This window comes from Bemisia tabaci, chromosome 6 (genome assembly GCF_918797505.1).
Source record: "Bemisia tabaci chromosome 6, PGI_BMITA_v3".
In the NCBI taxonomy this organism is placed as follows: Eukaryota; Metazoa; Arthropoda; class Insecta; order Hemiptera; family Aleyrodidae; genus Bemisia; species Bemisia tabaci.
Window position 1 is genome coordinate 37,891,211 of NC_092798.1, and position 17,007 is coordinate 37,908,217.

The 17,007-nt window shown below is 41.3% G+C and overlaps 1 long non-coding RNA gene across 1 annotated transcript; it reads right to left on the reverse strand.

Moving 5' to 3' along the window:
• Positions 1–6,921: 6,921 nt before the first annotated feature.
• On the reverse strand, positions 6,922–9,845 carry LOC140224860 (uncharacterized). Its single transcript, XR_011900075.1, has 3 exons — positions 9,752–9,845; positions 9,078–9,170; positions 6,922–7,162 (listed from the first exon to the last, which is right to left on the reverse strand). It is a non-coding gene; the product is annotated as an uncharacterized lncRNA (long non-coding RNA).
• Positions 9,846–17,007: the final 7,162 nt, after the last annotated feature.

Genomic DNA, 17,007 nt, shown 5'->3' on the forward strand with positions numbered 1-17,007 from the left:
CAGATTTTCGGCGGGAGAATACTTCTTTTTCAGATTTTTGTGGGATGAAACGTTCCGAAGAATTCAAGAATTAGTTTCTCAGTAGAATTTATGTGGTTCAATATTTCCAGATTAAATAATTAAGGTGGAAATAAATAAAGAAGGAGAATTAATTAAAATACGAGTAAACAAGGCTAAAAATTATTGAAACACTAAAAGGTAAGACGTTTCGAGCTGCTTCCAGCTCATTTTCAGCTGCAAAAACACATAAAAACAAGTAAAAAATTGAGTGGCGACCTGACCTCAGCCGTTATCACGTAACCACTCATAATAACGGCTGGGGTCAGGTCGCCACTCAATTTTTTACTTGTTTTTATGTGTTTTTGCAGCTGAAAATGAGCTGGTAGCAGCTCGAAACGTCCTGCCTTTAAGTGTTTCAATAATTTTTAGCCTTGTTTACCCGTATTTTAATTAATTCTCCTTCTTTATTCGTATAATCGGGCTATGTTTTTGTGCTTTATCGGTGGAAATAAACAAATCAGAGTTCATCAGTATACTGAGTAGATAACATTATTGAAAAAATTTGCAGATTATAATATATCATATTTTTGAAGTTTAAAGCCTTAGAAACCGAAAATTAAAGCAAAATCCTGCCAAAATGAGACTTTTGGTTCCTAGTTTTGAATTCCCGCCAGGCCCCCATGAGAGCAGTTAATTGCTACCAACTGTTGTAAGAATATTGAAACAGAATACTTAGCATAACAGTACTTGATAAAATCTTATTTGATCAAAAACCATTATTACACATTACTATTTATACTTTTTTCAAGCTTTATAATCAGATTCAATAGGAAATTTCTCTCGATCCGGTCAAGTTCTTTCACTACTGGTAGTGCCATCAATTTTCTAAAGTTGCCTAACCTGTAGCAAAATTACTCACGCTTCTGAAGCATTGGCTAGATTGGATGTTAGCGATCTGGACTAATCTGTGGAACGGAGAAAGGAATTTGAGAATGGGCCGATCAAAGATTACGAAAAACGTTCAATTTCTGTAATCTTTGTTCCCGTTTGTGACTCCATGAGGGGGTGTTGTCTTGACTCTCAGTATGAAGGGACTCTAGATCCCATGATTTTTTTCAATGACTGCAACCGTGCGCAGGACACGTTGTGAATGACCGCTGCGCGGAAGGGACGGAGACGTGACGTGAACGTCAGACGAGGGGCGCGTCAACCGCCGGCGGGCCTTTGAAGCTAATCACAGACTAATTCTAGCGCTTCCAGCTCGCGTATGTTCTCGCGTGCTGCACGCAAACGCAACGCAACCGGACAAACAGCCGACTCTCGCTCGCAGCTAACCAAACAACCCCGATCACTCATTAGTCATAATAAACCCCTCAGCTAAAAATCCCTTCCGTTCGCTTCGCAGCGCGCAGGTACCACTTGCGGCCCATTATCTTTGAAAAATGTGTAGATAATGCGAGCACAAGAATACGTACTCCTATTCGCGATGTTGCTCCTTTCGAGTGTAATTTGTTGGTGCACCGGCCGCATGAGAGCGTTCCGGTATTACGTGATGCACCCCGGAGCGGGGGCACCTGAAGTCTCCCTCGGGAAACTTCGTGAGGTCGGCAGGCCAACACGCAGAACAAATTCCGATTTTGTGGTGAATATTCAGGGCTCGGCGGGAAAAAGACACTAAAAAATGTGGCCTGAACTGTATTTAACAAGGTGGTTAAATAGTGCTGGGTCCACACTACTTTGCGAGGAAAGCAAGGCCAAATAGTTCAAGGTTATACCTCAGTAGTCAAATTTTTGACTGTAATTGAAAGTTTTGAACTTATTGACTTTGATTTTTCCGCAAAATTGTGTGGACCCAGCACTATTTTACCATTGGGGGGGGGGGGGGGGGGGCTTGATTTGCGCCCATTTGTTCCAAAAACGAGGCATGAATGATCGATTATCGATATTTCCCCATTTTACGCTATGGTAAAGAATCGATGATTAAGGAGTTCCTTGCGGACACCCTGTTCATCGATCCTCTTCTATTAGTTTAAATGACAGACCAATCGATGTATCGCGAAGCATGCCACGCCACTGATTTAATAATTCGATAATATTCGATGATAATAATAATAATAATAATAATAATAATAATAAAAGTAGCCAGACACTCCTCGGAAGAAAATTGAAGGATTTAACCATGCCTAGCTGATTTTAGCGCTAACAAAGAAATAGGACGAAATTACTCAAATGCTTAACCAATTTGCCTTTATGATGGGCCATGAGTCGACAGTTACCGAAAATATTTGTACCAAACATTAATATTTCTTGTTTGGAGAGAGATTCGTCAAGGCATGTGGTTAAATCGGTCATTCTTTTCTTTCCTTGCAAACTCTGGGGGGATATTTTCGGAGGGAAATGAAATTAAGCCGGGGAGTTCAGGGAAACCATGAGAAGCTATGTTTATTTATTTATTTTATTAATGTACTTACATTTTCACCTCTAAACAATAAAAGTTGCAATTTTACAATGTAGCTACGATGAATACTTAAAGATGAAATTCAGAAATAATGAAACGTGAAAAAAGTGCTGACTAGGTTAGGTTAAGGGAACCTAAGCCACTGATTTGTTCCGAGTATGCAAAGCCAAAAGACCCCTCAGTTCTACGCCAAGCCTAAAATGCTTCAAAAAGTGCTAAATTTAAGATCTACATATTTAAAAAGAAAAGTCAAATTTACCAGAATTGGCTTAACCTATTCTAAATTATTGATCGTCACGAACTTATATCGAGCTTCTTCAGAACGTTGTAAATTTAAACATATTAATGTCAAGAACGATGGATTTTTACCTCTTTTCCTTGGGCCAGGAAAATTTGATTCTCCTCTAGGTAAAAAATGTAAATTTTAAATCCTGAGTACCGACTTTCTATTGAAGAAACATTTGAGTGTTATATAAAGTTTACATCGTTTATGGATGATAATTTTTTTTAAACTTAATAGAAATAGTTCAGAGGGTGTTGAGTTTACTCATAAAAAATGCAATTCCATTAAACATAATGAAAAGTTAACAGGATTTTACCCTTTGTGGGTGAAGGGGGGGGGCACTGGGGTTGGTGGAATAGTCAACATTTTATGAATTGAACGGAGGCCTTTTAGGTTTCTCATTGGGTGATAAATAAATAGCGTGAATTACGTACGTATTAGTAGATATATTTTAGGGATTAGCCCCCATTGAGGATTAGCCCCCATGAGTTTTTGCATTAGCCCCCATGAATTTCATAGAGGACTTTTTCCTTTTTAATATATCTACTACACTAAATTATTGTTTACTTAAATATATGGACAAAATGAAGCCGCTATCATTCGCTCCACAAGTGGAAATGTTGGAAAATTCTTGGTTTACTTACCTCACAGTGGCTGAGGGCTCATCTCATGCAAGTTTGAAGATGATTGCACGGTTTTAAGTTGGGCTCGTACCTACCCATTTTTATGAGTTGGAGTACGGTGCACTTTGTTTAAAACACGCAGAATGGACAATGTGATGCCGACCGCTGCTATTCGCTGCACAACTGTAAATGTCGGAAAATTCTTGCTTTACTTACCTCACAGCGGCTGAGGGGTCATCTCATGCAATTTTGAAGATGATTGCACGTTTTTAAGTTGGGCTCGTACCCATTTTTATAAGTTGGAGTTCGGAGCACTTTGTTTTTAACACGCAGAATGGACAATGTGATGCCGTGCGCTGCTATTCGCTGCACAAGTGAAAATGTCGGAAAATTCTTTGTTTACTTACCTCAAAGCGGCTGAGGGATCATCTCATGCAAGTTTGAAGATGATTGCACGTTTTTAAGTTGGGCTCGTACCCATTTTTATGAGTTGGAGTACGGAGCACTTTGTTTTTAATACGCAGAATGGACAATGTGATGCCGACCGCTGCTATTCGCTGCACAAGAGAATTTTCCGACATTTTCACTTGTGCAGCGAATAGCAGCAGTCGGCTTCACGTTGACCATTCTGCGAGTTTAAAAGTAAGTGCTTCGAACTCCAACTCATAAAAATGGGTACGAGCCCAACTTAAAAACGTGCAATCATGTTCAAAATTGCATGAGATGAGCCCTCAGCCGCTGTGAGGTAAGTAAACCAAGAATTTTCCAACATTACCACTTGTGGAGCGAATGGTAGCGGCTTCACTTTGTCCATATATTTAAGTTAACAATAATTTAGTGTAGTAGATATATTAAAACGGAAAAGTCCTGTATGAAATTCATGGGGGCTAAAGCAAAAACTCATGGGGGCTAATCCTTAAAATATATCTACTCGTATTCGCAGTATCAAATAATCACATCCACATTGACTCATATTGATTTTCATGAAAAACTTTCACCGATCTACTAACGAGTAGACCCAAAACAAAACTCCCCTCCAAAATACTCTGGTGTCACATTTTCGCGTGTTGCCGTCCGTATGAACCAATACTCAGTAATGAATTGCTTCAAATTCAGTCATTGCACGTATACCGGCTCTCGCTACTTCAAAAAACAAGCAGACAAATGAGAAAAAAATGTCGGTGTGTATCACCGTCGCAAATGGGACCGATTAATCAGCTTATAATCGACCGATCGGTTTAGTCGAGTCAAATAAGGGTTGAATCCGGAACTAATTGTATGTTTGAGTTTTTTGGGCTCATTTCATACAGAAGATCAAAGAGAATCGAATGAACTAAAATTCGCCAAAATTCTCCTAAAATTTGACCCTCCCCCCCCCCCCAAATAAAAACTGAAAATTGACCTAAAACATTCACGGATTTTTTGATAAGATGCCAATTATCTCGGAAACCGCACATCTGAGCATGAAAAGTAACGGGACTAGAATGAAAGTGCACTAAATTTAACAATAGAAACATGAATGAAAACTGCATGAAAGCCAAAATTACGCGGAGTAATTACGGTCAAATATTGAGAGAATTTTGGCGAATTTTAGTTCATTCAATTCTCCTTAATCTCCTGAATAAAATGAGCCCAAAAAACTCAAACATACAATTAGTTCCGAGTTCACCCTTCTTTTGCCCTTATTTGACTCGACTAGTTGGAACCTTTGAACTTCCGAACCTCCACACATTGCAAACAAATCGATTCTAGATATCGATTGACGGGTCTGGCCGGCGCAGCATCACCACATACCTGTAGTAAGACGACCGACGGATCCTGATTCCTAAAAAAACCCGAGTGATATTGCGTGTTAAAAAATTTATTGCACGATTTCGATCAGTTTTATTGCGGTCGTAAAAAAAAGGAATCGGGCCGACCGACGCGACCCATTCCTTTGCCGCACTACTACTTAAAAACCACTTAACTTCGACGGAAAAATATAAAGAAGATCCGTGGTTTTGGCCAAGTCTCTGTTCGGATGAAGCACAGAGAGGAGGGGGGAGGAGATTTAACTTCGGAATCAATTTTGGGGCTGCAGACGGTTGATTCGGTTTGCATCGTCGCCAATCCCGATCGAAAGCCAGCTCTGATCGAATGCGCGGTGAATACTCAAAGGATACTTTATGGACGAGACAAAATATTTTTGACTTCACTGATGCCTTCCAATGTTAAAAGTCACTTTCGGGGATCATAACTGATTCGATTCCTTGCACAAAGATCTGAGTCTATTGTGACGTTTCAAAATTTCCAAATGGAATATATTTTGCAAAAATATTCTCTTGCGGTTGACCAAACTCAAAATTTAGTAATATCTCCTGGAGTATTTTCTTATGCAATTTTGAAACGTTCGATGAACACAAAAAATCAATTCAACTATCATTCTTGTAATGATGACTGATGCTATGGGGAGATTTGATAATGATGATGGAAAAAATTGGTCAGACACTCCTCGGAAGAAAATTGATGGATTTAACCATGCCTAGAAGATTTTGGTGCTAACAAAGAAATCGGACGAAATCACTTATAATGCTTAACTAAATAACCTTTCGATTGGCCATATGGCCATGGCCAATCGAAAGTTACCGAAGATATTTCTACCAAACATTCATATTTCTACAGGGCCGGATTAAGGGGGTGGCCACATGGGCCGCGGCCCATGGCGGCAAATTTTGCAATTTTTTTAAAAGTAGGTATAAAAAAATGGGATTCAGAAAAAAAAATTATCAATGAGAAAAGGGGACGAGATTTCTCTTTCCTGAGAGTATAGTAATTTTTAATTTTGTCGTTTTTCGGTGATACAAGAAATAGCATCTTTAATTAGTAGAGTGAAGAGAGGAACTAAACACGCAATTTGGCCTGGAGCTCAACGCAGAGAGGAATGATGGCGAGGACTTGAGATGAAAAGGAGAAGCCCTCGCCGCGGCGGTCGGCATGTAACAAATGTTAGCGCCTACAAGATTGCATGGATACTTCACGCATTGCGTCAGACACAGTGCGGTCAACAGCGGTCAACGCATAGCGCCTACAAGGCTGAAGGAATACTTCCCGCATTGCGCCAAATACAGTGCGGTCAGCGCGGAGCGGCGGCGGAAGATAATTATTAAACCACATTTATGTTTGTTCTTTCTTAAATTTTTCGTTCCATGCTTATAAATGGTAGGCATTGTCCTCAAAGGAATACCTAGGTTTACGGGACTTAACTTTCGCGCAGAATTCCGTGAACTTTTGCTAGTAGTGTTGACAGGGCATTCGCAAAAAATGTGTCTAACACGAGTAAACGCGTTTTATGCACCCCGCTACCTCCGGCACGTTCACTTGATGGTTTTATTGGTGTTTCAAAACGAATGAGCAGGAGCGGCAAAATACAGGCGGCCCATGGGCGACAAGTAGGTAAATCCGGCCCTGGTTTGGAGAGAGATTCGGCAGGGCATGTGGTTAAATCGGTCATTCTTTTCTTTCTTTGCAAACTTTGGGGGATTATTTTTGGAGGAAAATTAAATGTAGTTAAGCTGCTGTATTTGCGTAAACCATAAGAGGCTATAATATATTTATTTATTTCATTAGTATACATTTCTAACTCTAGTAGGAACTGCACGGGCGTGATTCAATTTCAGGCAACAGAAGGCACGTAGAAATAATTTAAAATATACATATGCAGTAGGTGCAAGTGCATCTCTTCCGGGCGCTGTCCTTACAGTTAGAACTCTCTCGTGATCCACATGGAGGCAATGCAGGTGAATTGCGGGCAAAAGGGCCCTTAGAGAAACAATAAAAGTTGCAATTTTACAATGTAGAAATAAAGATGAAATTCCGAAATAATGAGAGGTGAAAAAAGTGCTGATTACCATGACTTGATTTTCAATGAACGCTTCTTCTTCTTGAATGCGCGGTAGCTGCTGGTAGTACATTTGGATGTGCGCGTAGTAAAATCAGAGCCCTGAGCTGGGTTTGGGTTGGACAGGCAACTAAACAAACTGCTTGACAAAGTGTGAAGTATCATGGAAACTCGAAGGCGCTCCAAACCGGCACCAGAAGCGGATCCAGCAATTTGGCAACATAGTTTTTCTCCATTTGAACCTATGGAAATGTATCGATTCTTGGAGGTGCCAGGTGCTTCGAGAAGAATCGATTATTTAACATAGGTTTAAATGGAGGGAATCCGGTGTTGCCAAATCGCTGGATCCGCCCCTGAACGGCACCGACAAAACCTTCATTTGTTCCCATGTGAATTCTTAATATTTTTCGAGGCAATTCGCAAGACGTTTACGAATTTCAAGGGCTTGTTTCAGGGGCATCTGACACATTCATTACGCACCGCTGAGTTTACAGTTCTTTTACAACTGCTCGACCCGTCACATGCAACGATCTGAAATGTTGAGTTTTACTTGATTACTCTGACCGCCAAAATTCATCTTGACACCCACCGAGTAAACATGGTATGATCACACAATTACGGCCCATCGTGAGTAGCAGGATAGTAAAATCCACCAGGCACGTAGCCAGGATTTTGTTGCGAAGGGGGGCTTGCGGGGTTCCCCTACTACAGAGGGGGGTCTGGGGTGTCAAACTCATTTTAAAATTGGCGCCCGAATCCAGGATCCCGGCGAGCTCATTCCGGCACCTCCAGTAACGTTGGCTTATCTTTATCTTATACCAGAGGACGTATGTGCCTCTGAAGACCTGGATCTGCTTCGCAGAGAAGGGGGATTTGCCTCGTTACATGGGGGTCCTCCCCTGGAAAATTTCAGATGTTTGTAATCTAATTAGACGCGTTTTGAGGCTTCCGTGACGCGGATTTTCCATGCATCAATCAATGTCTGCAGAAAAATTACGTTTCCTTTTTGAGCTTTCAGTAAATAATGCATGTATGCATTCAAAAAGATCCTGAAAAGTTTTGAAATTTCAACTCTATTTGGACGCATTTCGAGGCTTCCGTGGCGCAGCTTTTTCCATGAATGTCTGCAGAAAAATGACGTTTTCTTTTTGAATTTTGAGCAAAAGAGACTTTTGAATTATATGCATTAAAAAAGATCTTGAAAATTTTTGAAATTCTTACTCTATTTGAACGCATTTTGAGGCTTTGCTGACGGAAATATTAGGAATGAACACGGTGTTTTCATTTAAGACTCTAAATTGAAAGAGATAGATATCTTCAACGGTATCAAACTTCTTCTTTTCTCGCACTTTCTTATCTTCTGTCTCCTCTTTCTTTCTCTCTTTTCCTCCTTTTTTTGCTTTCGGGGGGGGGGGGGGGGGGCTTAAGCCTACTAAGCCGCCCCCCGGCTACGTGCCTGGAATCCAGTGGCGTGGCGTGCTTTGCGATATATCGATTTTTATGCCATTTAAACCTATGGAAAAGGATCGATAAACAGAGTGTTCGCAGCGAACATCTTAATAATCGATTCTTTACCATAGGTTTAAATGGCATAACAATCGATACATCGCAATTCACGCCACGCCACTGCTGGAATCCACACTATTCAAAGGGAAAAACGAGACCGGGGAAAAAAATCTGGAATTAGATTAATTCCAATATGTTTAGTTTTTTCTCGCCGTTGTTTTCCCCTCAGAATAAGATAGACTCATCACTATTCTGCCATCCAGTTATATACTGGTCGAAAATATTTCTTAATTTTTAACAGAATAGACAAAAATTACAATTCTATTTTACCCGTCTTCCTAGGAAAGTCGAAGCGTCCTCGTTTTCGTCTCTTAAAATCCCTGCAGCGGCGGCATATTCTTGCATTGCAAGTATCACCATCACCTAACATGTCACAAGACTGATTTAAATCATTTGGACTTTCTGCCAAACAGAACTATGTGCATTATGACGTGAGCCCTGTTATACTTGTATTCTTATGGGTCTCAGGGCTCATGTCTTAATGCACATAGTTCCGTTTGATAGAAATACGTCCATTCATTAACTATAGGAGAGGCACTAATCCTATTTGATTTAGCATCTAGTATAATAAATGGAACGATCAACATCTCCGTGTACAGCTTATTCCCAGATGACTTCTTCAAAACCACATCTCTCAACGGCAATAATTAACGTCTCAAATTTTCCACACATACTTATTTTATAATTTTCAGTGAAAAGAAAACAATTAAATGACTTTTTCCTCCAAATATTCCTCACCAGCCCATGTTCATTCTGTAAAAATTTCTAGGCGTCAACAGTCTTCTTACGAAGAAATTTTGAAAACTCCAAAAATTAATTTTAGTGGCTTTGAGGGAGGCTGACAGTATGTCAAAGTTCTGCTGCTAAGCGGTCAGACAGTCCACATTACACTAATTGTGCGAGTAATTACACGAAACAAGGATGAATATTGTGGCGAAAATTACCATAAGAAAACTTAGTTTCTGGAACCGGGAAAACATGCTCCCTGCTGCTCCTTGCTGATCACTGGTGCAAAAGTTTTATGTGACTCGATTTGCATATTTGTTACAAAATATGGATTTCCTTTCCTTGTTTTAACAAGTGTAGAACTCAATATTTCGTCTCTGTCATAAATCATAAATCGCGATTTATGATTTGCAAATACAACATGAAGCAATGTGGTACGGCAGATACAGGGAAATTGATTGTTTACGTCAGAAATCGTTGTCTTTACCTAAGGACCGAGATAAAAATATTCTTCGGATACATGTTTTATGTAAATGCAACAACATTTGTGATCGCACGGGGGAGAAAGGATCTTGATATAAAAAAACCCTGAAATTAATACATCTGTGCCTTTGCATAGAGAGTTATTTTACGAATATCTTGGCACAATTCCCTCCACCCCCCCCCCCTTCCCAACTTTCAAATGTGACCGGAACCGCAGCTATTTTAAAACTTGCAGTTTAGAAAAGGAAGTTCTGTTAGAAATTTCAACCACCTACATACAGGGTGTTTCAGACCACCCATACCAGGCCAGGGGAAATTCAGATTCCTTGGGGTCGATTCCCTATTCAACCCCGCGGTCTCCGACTTCGTGCGACCTAAACCAACCGAGAGGAAGGCCTGGTACGGGTGGTCTGAAACACCCTGTATGTATTCAGTATTCAAAATGGTCGGATTCACTTTATTTTTGTTCGTTATTATAGGCTGTATTCCTCCGAAAACTGAAATTCCGATCTCTCAACCCTTTTTAACAAAAATATCTCTCTTCCGAAATTGGCCCGAGTGAATCAAGGCCCTTTTCCCCTCAGGCGATCCTACGCACGTATTGTTCACTTTTTGACAACCTCCCCTTTCAATAATTGTACGGCAAATCAAACAAAAATATTTAAAAATCAAAACCAATCGGCAACACCGGCGGCCGTTTAATCTCCCCGACCAGAAGTCGAACACCGTAAAGTCACCGATGATGTCAGTCAAGGCCCGGAGGGGCCGCGCCGCGCGCCGTATTCAAAATTCGGGTCCGAATGTGTTGAATTGATAAAGAATCAAAATCAAAATGATAGTAGGAGTAAAAAAAAGAGGAATAATGCTCCTAAGCCCTCCGTCGTCCTTCGGTCGCGCACTCCAAGCCACATTGCCAAATTAGCCCTAATATCTCAAAATTCCAGGGTCAGAATTCTGGGAAATCGAGATTTTTGGCACCCTCGGTGCTCACGCCTGCAGCGGCGGGGTCTTTGATGTCGGTGGAGCCGCTGGCAGCTGCCTCACTTCAATGCTTCTTCACTCCACAAGTTGCCGACTCACACCTATACCACCCCGCCACCCCCTCCCGCCACAACCTTACTCCCTAGGGGTAAGCCCCCCTCATCCCCCACCCCGGCCACAGCTACGTAGTAAGTTGTGGTGGTCGTCCGTCTTTCGGATTTTTACCTTGGGTTGTAATCGTGATACCCAGACCGCTCGTTGCCGAATTGGGCATTAAACAGGGTTTCGAAAATTAAGGGTGGGAAACCAGGGTTACCGGGGCAAAACAGGGAATCTGGAGTTCTGGACCAAGGGTGGAGAGCGCGGTTCAAATCACAGAGTGGCGTGGCGTGCTTTGCGATATATCGATTGTTATACAATTTAAACCTATGGAGAAGGATCGATAAACAGGATGTTCGCAGCGAACACCTTAATAATCGATTCTTCACCATAGGTTTAAATGACAGATCAATCGATATATCGCAAAGCACGCCACGCCACTAGTTCAAATCGCAGCTTGTTACGGATAGAGTCCCTTTATACTGAGAGTCAAGACAACACCCCCTTTTGGAGTCACAAACGGGAATAAAGATTACACAAATTGAACGTTTTTCGCAATCTTTGATCGGCCCATTCTCAAATTCCTTTCTCCGTTTCCTCTCTCATTCCGTTTGTTCCTTGTCGAACCCGTAATTCCTCGGTCCATTCCAGATTGTAATCTTTGCAATTGGTGAAAATGTAATCTTTATTCCCGTTTGTGACACTGTGGAGGCCTAAAATACGGTAACCATAATCAGAAATGGATTCACATTGTCTCTCAGTATGAAGGGACTCTTGTTACGGATTGAATCTGTCGGTTCGAAAACGGCCCAACTACGAAAAGTTTATTAATTCGATTCGTCGTAGAAAATGGTTTCTCGGCTCAGGCGAAACTGCTGTTTAATTTTTGGATATAGGTAGCCAGAAATTTATTCGCGAGGAGAGGATTCCCAACCTTTCAAATCACAGAATCAGGACCGGATTAAGGGGGTGGCCACATGGGCCGCGGCCCATGGCGGCAAATTTTGCAATTTTTTTAAATGTAGGTATAAAAAATCGGATTCAGAAAAAAAATTATCAATGAGAAAAGGGGACGAAATCTCTCTTTCCTGAGAGTATAGTAATTTCTAATTTTGTCGTTTTTCGGTGATACAAGAATAGCATCTTTAATTAGTAGAGTGAAGAGAGGAACTAAACACGCAATTTGGCCTGGAGCTCAACGCAGAGAGGAATGATGACGAGGACTTGAGATGAAAAAGACAAGCCCTTCGGCGCGGCGATCGGCATGTAACACATATTAGCGCCTACAAGACTGCATGAATACTTCACCCATTGCGCCAAACACAGTGCGGTCAAGAGCGGTTGGCGTGAAACGTATAGCGCCTACAAGACTGCAGGAATACTTCACGCATTGCGCCAATCACAATGCGATCAGCGCGGCGCAGCGGCGGCGGAAGTTAAAATTATTAAACCACATTTATGTTTGTTCTTTCATAATTGTTTGGTTCATTTCTTATAAATTGAGGACCTTGTCCACACAGAGATAGGCTTACGGAACTTAACTTTTGCGCAAAGTTCCGTAAAATTTTGCTAGTGGCGTTGACAAGGCTTTCGCAAAAAATGTATCCAACACGAGTAGGTAAACGCGTCTTATACACCCCTCCCCCTCCGGCACGTTCACTTGATGGTTTTTATTGATGTTTCAAAACGAATGAGAAGGGGGCGGCAAAATACAGGCGGCCCATGTGCGGCAAGTAGGTAAATTCGGCCCTGCACAGAATGAGTTTTTTCGTATCCTACACGGGAACAGTGACGTTCTTTGACTGAAAATTTTGGTGAGGCATAATTGTCGCGAAGAGGAAATTCAGATTACACACAGTGCTATTTTGCCTTCAATGTTTGAGGTATGCATAAAAACATACTCTACTCAATCCCATAGTTACCCATTCGTTGGGTCTCGCTTCATAACTCTTGCATCACAGAAAATAATGCAAAACTCGAATCTAAAAATCTTGGTGTTTCCTACTCTGTTCCTCTCTTCATGATGTTTGTCTCAATGGTTGATGATAAGTAAAGTGAATAAATTTAATGATGAAATCCCAGTTTTTAGGGCTTTTTTTAGACTCTGCAGTAAACGCTTTGCACAGGAACCGATAGATTCTGGTGGACGACAGAAAGGTGCTGCGCATCAATGACAGTCTCATGAGATTTGAGCTTTTCTGTATTTCTCACTAAAAAACGGCTTCAATCGTATCACAAAATTACGATTTGTTATCAAACTATGCAATGTTGCGTAAAAAAAAAAATTAGATCCATCCACGGTTCTTTTAAGATCGTTTTGGGTAGCAAAAAAACAAGGCGGATGATGTCATTCGCCAAGTTCACTGCAGGCTGATTGTTGAAATTGGTAGACAAATCGATAGAAAAAGATGACAAAACGGATATAGAGGGGTCTTATTGGTGAAAGTGGGTGGTTTCAATAGACGAAGGCGGTAGGTAATAGACTAACTAACGACAACCCACGAGAGACCCTTCATTATGTTCATCATTTTCTCTCTCAGTCCATAGGAACCACCCATTTCAACCAATAGGATCGCTCCATATTTTCATGTCCTCTCTGTCTATCACAGTCTGCGGGCTGATTGTTGAATCAGCCCGCAGACTGTGTTAATCTTCGAGTCCAACGCCTGTACATTAATTTTAGGCCCGAACTCAAGACGGAAGTTTTCATGCATTACTCTTTCATTTGAAACCACCGATCCTGCAATAAACCAAGTGTTCCGTTCTTTTTTTCCTCAGACTTAGATAGTTCCCATTTACTCACAATGTATCTGTTCTCTTTGTCGGCGAAGTGCAGGTGCTGACGAAAACATCTTCGCGCCCCTCCAGACGACCGCGAGGGACACTCGCTAAAAAGGAAGCGCGAAAACCGTGAAAAACACTTTCATGCGAAATGCTGCTCATTTAGACAATTAGCGGAGGCTCAAAGAAGAAAAGACCGCTGTGACGGCTAAGTCGATATCGGGGGGAGTTAACCTACGGTAATGTTTTTCGGTGGAGTCTTTTGGTCTTCACCGCGAACAGCTGCTGTGCTGGGTCGGCCGAGAACATCCAGATGAATCTGCTCGGAATCGCTTGCAGGTATTCTTCAACATGTCGGTTACTCTTTGTTTCTTAAGTGTATCTTCCAGCACGTGTACAAGCTCTGATCTTTCAAATTTAAATTTTTTGTCGCAGTTAGTTTTAGAGATCCGTGGGGCCAATTAAATCGGGACGTGCGACACCGCTAACGTCCATTTTTCCAGTCTTAAGTTTTTTTTGAGTTTATACTTTTACAGAGTTACTTTCAAAGAGCAGTTGATACAACCATAAAAGTGATGAAAGTACTCGTTTTGGGATGAAGGAAACCCGAAGACGAGTTTTAACGCCACTTTCGTGGTTGCCATCAACTCCGAAAAGTATTATAAACTCAAAAAAATTCAAGGCTGGAAAAATGGACATTGGCGGGATGGTGTTTCAAGGGCTACGTTTGCAACTCAACAGAGGATAGGATAGACGTAATCCGGCCTCGTTTTTTAAATTTTCTCCGATCTGAGCGACACCTCACTCGCAGCATAGCGAGGAGCATTGCGAGTGCGAGTTCACGTCTCGGACTATCGCGCCTTCAATTTTGTAGATGCAACACGGACATCCATCAAGCACGAATAGTTGTATCACTGCGCCGTCGTTAACACGCATCCTTTCCCTTGCTCTATTTTCATGGTATGTTGATTCCATTCTTACTACCTCACGTAGTTGAGGCTGTTGATGGTTATAATCTCTAGAGGACTGTTGAGAGGACTCCACTTTCTTACAAGTTGACCCAATTTTTTTTAATGTTACGCGATGAATTGTGAATTGTCCTATTTAGACAATGTAAATGTTCTTTTTTTTTGACAAATGGCATACTGCAGATAAACGGGGCCGATTTTGTGCTTTTTGCACCTATCAACAGGTGATAATATGTAAATATGCCCATTCTCTTTAAATGTTTGAAATTATACGAGAGTGACCCTTTTAAGGTATGTGAATTCCTTGGTAAAAATTGGCAGTAGAATCTGCGTTCCAAAATACCATAGATCTACATCCGGCTGTAAGATTTCCAATAGCTCCTATAGCCGGCAACACAATTTCTTATAGCCTTTTATAGCCGATGGCGATTTTGCGAGGAAAGCTCCGCACTTTTGAAGGATGCCTGCCATTCCTAATATGTTGGAGCGCCTTCAATTTCGTATGATACTGTGCAATACCTCTGGTGTGAAATAGTTGCTTCAAGCGCCATGGTACGCTGCGGCGCGGAGCGGCGGGTGGGCCGCTAGCGCGAAACGCGCATTGGCGCCTACAAACCCAACAGGGATACTTCATGCATTGCGCAATGCGTGAAGTATCCCTGTTAGGTTTGTAGGCGTCGGTGCGCCGCCGCTCCGCTTTGTGTTAGGCTCTAATATTTAATCTCGTGGAGTCAGCGTTTTTCAACTCATGACATTGAAATGTTTGCACATCCTGTATGGATTATTCTCATTTTAATTGATGAAAAAAATATGTAGTAAGATAAATATATTGTGCGTTTTGTAAATATTAAGGTGAATCCGTGCAAACTTAAGGATTTACAAAGCACACGAATTTCTACACAATTCCTCATAGCCTTTTATAGCCGATGGCGAAAAAGCAACAGCCAGGCGATAAAGTGTAAAGCCCGGCGATAGGAACTATAGCCCGGCTTTATACTTTTTTATCGCTTCGTGTAGCCCGGCCATATGGTTTTTCCCACTTTCTACAGCCAGCTATATGATTTTCTATTGCCTTCTTCAGTCGGCTATAAGAACTCCTATGGTATTTTGAAACGCAGCTCCTATCGCCAATTTTTACCAGGGTTGTTTTCTTATGGTAAGGCCGCTTTATGGCCAAGGGGCTCACCCATATTTTAAAGATTAACCTTGTTTCATGTGTTCTTCTCCTCCTAGAACTACCAGCCAAACTTAAGTTTTGATATGTTCTTAATATTTATGGACATACAAGGAAAACATAATCTTTTAAGTTTAATACTCCCAAGAAATGTCAAGAAACGGACCGCAGCGGTCTCGATGAACCGTGGATTCCATTCTATGAAATTCCTGAGAATGTTGCATCAATAATTGATAGAAGTCGAGTTCTGAAATCTCCTATAAAGGTTTTATGCTACAACTATTCGTACACGATCGTCGAGGATCTACATATCCATCGTTTTGAAGGCGTTTTTTACTTTCGAACCAGAAATGTTACATAGCCAGTCGGGATTGTTCATCCATCTGCGCTTCCCTGTCTTCAATTTAAACCGTCTTTGTGGTGCCTGCGATTGTAATTTCAGCATATTCAGTTATACCTTGTCGGTTTCTTCCCTTTGGGCCCTGCATTCAACGGAAATTGGATATCAATGGTCGCACAGTTAATTGAAGGAGTGGAAAACTTGATTGCCTATTTCAACAAAAGAAAAGTTTTACATTTGCTTTAGAAGACGGGTTCGCGTACTCATTTTCAAATCTTATTGCTGAGTTTTGTCTTTTCCTGCGCTCTCACAACACTCATTTCTTTCATCTTTTTTCAATTGAGACGCGGAGTTCAATTCCCATTCTTTCGGTACCTCCATGCTCTTTTTGGAGTTTTCTCTCCCCTAGGACGATGACAGTCAACTCACACAAGCGCAAATTGATCGAATACGAAAAGCTTCACCGAGCGTGCAATGCACGTCTCGAAGTGTCACTATGGACTACAATGTATAGTTGCCAAGTTTTAAGGGTCTTTAACCAAGTTGCCGTACAACTTACAGTAAAAAATTGAACCTTACAACTCGGGAATAAAAATTACAAACGACTAGTAGAAATTCAAAAATTCGGATCTCGAGTTGCGATGTCCG